The sequence below is a fragment of the Protobothrops mucrosquamatus genome, unplaced genomic scaffold (assembly GCF_001527695.2).
Source record: "Protobothrops mucrosquamatus isolate PMUCROS unplaced genomic scaffold, P.Mucros_1.0 scaffold2579, whole genome shotgun sequence".
Taxonomy (NCBI): domain Eukaryota; kingdom Metazoa; phylum Chordata; class Lepidosauria; order Squamata; family Viperidae; genus Protobothrops; species Protobothrops mucrosquamatus.
In genome coordinates this window covers 282,312-285,560 of record NW_015388635.1, presented here as the reverse complement: position 1 = coordinate 285,560, position 3,249 = coordinate 282,312, and the positions used below count along the sequence as shown (strand labels likewise).

The 3,249-nt window shown below is 40.8% G+C and overlaps 1 protein-coding gene across 1 annotated transcript in view; it reads left to right on the top strand.

Moving 5' to 3' along the window:
* LOC107295932 (ADAMTS-like protein 1) overlaps nucleotides 1–3,249 on the top strand; it is an 81,786-nt gene that overhangs the window by 9,153 nt on the left and 69,384 nt on the right. The gene's annotated exons all lie outside the window — the stretch shown is intronic.

The window sequence follows — 3,249 nt, the reverse complement described above, 5'->3', positions numbered from 1 at the left end:
TAAAGCACAGTAAAGATGATTTTAGAAACCAAAACTCTAGGAGGATTACCTCAGAGAAAGTAGTCAACAGATTACCATTTTAAAGTAGTTTTGACATAGTCACTACCAGTAATGCCTTGATAAAAAGGTGATCTTTACTGAAAAATGATTCCTGTCCCTTTTTTCTCATTAAATTGCCAGAATCATGTTAAATGTAAATGATGCTTCGAGTATGCATGCAGAAATGAACTGACTAAATGGCCTTTTGGAAAGAGGAATTTTCATCATAAATCTTAGATTCTATAATAAGAACATGTAGGGTCAGCATTGTTTAGCAACGTTCAGACATACAAAGATGGGTGGCTTCCACCTTGTGGTTGAATGCACAAGAGACTGGGTGTGGGTGTGGGTAGTGGAAGGGAGAGAAGCAAGAAAGGATGGATGGAAATAAAGTCCAATCAGGTTCTGCAGCTTTGTTCTTAAGGTAGTTTTAAAGCTAAGCATTTATTCTTGTGCAAATAACTGAATGGTAATGAATAGGTGCACACTAGGCGCAGAACTTCCAGAGTGGACAAATTCTTTCTCAAACTTTATGGTACCTAGAAGAAGAGAGAGCAGGGTAGAGGGCAGCAACCTAATGGTCCCAGGCAAGTCTGATCTGCTTCAGAACCTAGTAATTAGTAAATGCCACATCTGTGCTATTGTATGCTAATCTGTATTAGGGCATCTTTGACTTCTTGTCTTCTGTAAAGCTGTTCTTCAGCCTATTTCAGGCATTTTGGTGTGTTTCCTTTTTTTTCTTTTTCTGATTATTAAAAAATAACTCACGCTCCCGTACAATATAGAACACATGTAATAACAATACTGTTTTGAATAGGGCAGTTACTACAACAGTTAGGCGATATGTATAAAGTGCTGCAAATAATGGCTTATTTAGTGACTATTTGAAATTAAAACAGCACTGAAAGAAGTGACTTGCAACCTGTCTTTGGACTTGTGACCATTGCAGCATCCCCAAAGTCACGTGTTCAATATTCAGGTGCTTGGCAACCAGCTGTGTTTATGAAAGGGCAACGTCCTGGATTCAAGTGACTGCCATTTGCAACCTTCCCAGCTGGCTTCCGACAAGCAAGTCAATGGGGGAAACTAGAGTAGCTTATGACTGTAGGAGATGACCATGCTGATCCCGAGAGAGGGAGTCAAATGCATCATCAGTCTCGAGTCCCTTTGCACCCACAAATGATCTACGTCTAGCCCACCTTGATCTCCATTGACTCTTATCTACCACCAATTTGCTTGGAGCAACAGTAATTCAGATTCTTGTAGTCAGCTTAAACTTGCAATAAATTTTTATATTCCTTTGAACTGCCTGGATCTCCTGATTTCCCTGGTGCTTGGCAATGACGCTGTGATTCATTTAACAACTGCAGTAATTTGTTTAATAACTGTAGCAAAAAAAAAGGTTGTAAAATCGGGCACAAGTCATGTAACAGTCACCTTGCTTAGCAAGGGGAATTCTGGTTCCCCTTGTGGTCACAAGTCAAGGACTACATCCACAAGGCTTAGGATAGTGGGCAGTATTAAAGAAGAGACTGAGATCAATTCCACTGTTTCTTTACAAACTTTTCCATTGTATTCCAGAATAACAGAATAACAGTTTGTTCATATAATATAAACAGAGATCCCAAAATAGTTTTCACATATCATTAGATGGGGTATCTCACCAGTCTCTTTTATGTCTTATCCTCGAGAGATTTGATGAATGAATATGCCTCATTCAGGCAGTGTTTTCGTGTATCTAAAACTGTGGTTGGCTGCAAATACTTTTCCTTTCAGGAACAGTTCAAAAGAGCATTTCCATCTCTTTTTGCTCTTTCTGCTTAATGTAGAAGGGAAAACAAAATATACAATATTGTCAATGGAAATATTACAAGCAATTTAATAGCATATTAAATTAAATCTCCTATATCGAAATAGTTTAGGAGTCAAATCTTGAGATATAAGATAAACATATAGACCTGGGAATGTCATGCTCCTTTTTAATTAAAATGAGGGAAAAAATGTTATTGTTTTGAAATCATCATGGGGAAAATGCTTAAGTATTGCATTATTTAAAGAAAAAAACGAACTTTAGACTGGAAAGTTACATAAAAGAAATGATGCTAAATGATCCTTGAGGAACATTAGGCTAAGAGAGGATGAATGCCCAAATTCACCATATTGATAGAATTTTAAAATATGGTGGCGTCAGTGCCCATGTTTAAAAAACAATCAGATGATCCTTTGCTTTTGGTTTGATTAAAAATGTGTTTCTACCTCTGTTCAACTTACATCAGCAGGGCAGTTTACACAATATTATTTTAAAAATCCTAGTACATGGCAATAAAAGGCAGCATTATATAAAACGATCAGTTTTTAATTGGCTGGGCAAACAAATAAGCATTTGATCCGATGCTAGAAAGAATGATTGACATTAAATTCCATGTGAAACTTTTAGTCTACAACAGTGATGGCGAACCTTTTAGAGACCGAGTGCCCAAAAACCACCTCGCCCCTGCCCCGCCCCCACCTCTCCTGCCCGCAGGGTCACCCACCACCTCCACAGCCCGCCACAGCAGATCGCCCAGGCAGCCCAGCAGCGTCATGGTGGCCACGCCCTCTGTCCACACCCCACAGCATCATCTGTATGCAATGGGGTGCGAGGGCGGAGTCTTGTCCCCACTGCCCAGCTGCCATGCCCTTGGCTGTGCTGCTCTGCGCAGGCTGCGCCCGGGGCGACTCTCCTCCAGGGGGGGCTGCTGGGGAGGAGGGGGCCACAGGGAGTGGTGGGGCTGGGGCGACGGCATGCGTGCCCACAGAGAGGGCTCTGAGTGCCGCCTCTGGCACCCGTGCCATAGGTTCGCCATCACTGGCCTAGAAGGTGCACCATTGAACAGTGGGTGGTCCTGCCCAGTAATCCATCTTTCATGCTGATTGAAGTCCCTTTTATGAATTTGTGAGCCTTCACAAATTGCCCACAACCACAGCACCCCAGTAGGCTCTCAAATTTTCAGTTTGGCTACTTACCAAAAAACCCCTTTTCTTTTTTAACAAGTTTGGAATCTAAACCAACTGTGAAAATTAGAAAAGTAAGAAGGAAAATGTTTTGCATTTGCTCCACAATGACAACTGAATAGAATATTGAACATATATGCGGGTCAACTGGCTATTGTTATTTCTAAATTTGTGCTTTTGCTTATAAGTTAATGTGTACATTTATACTTGGCTTTC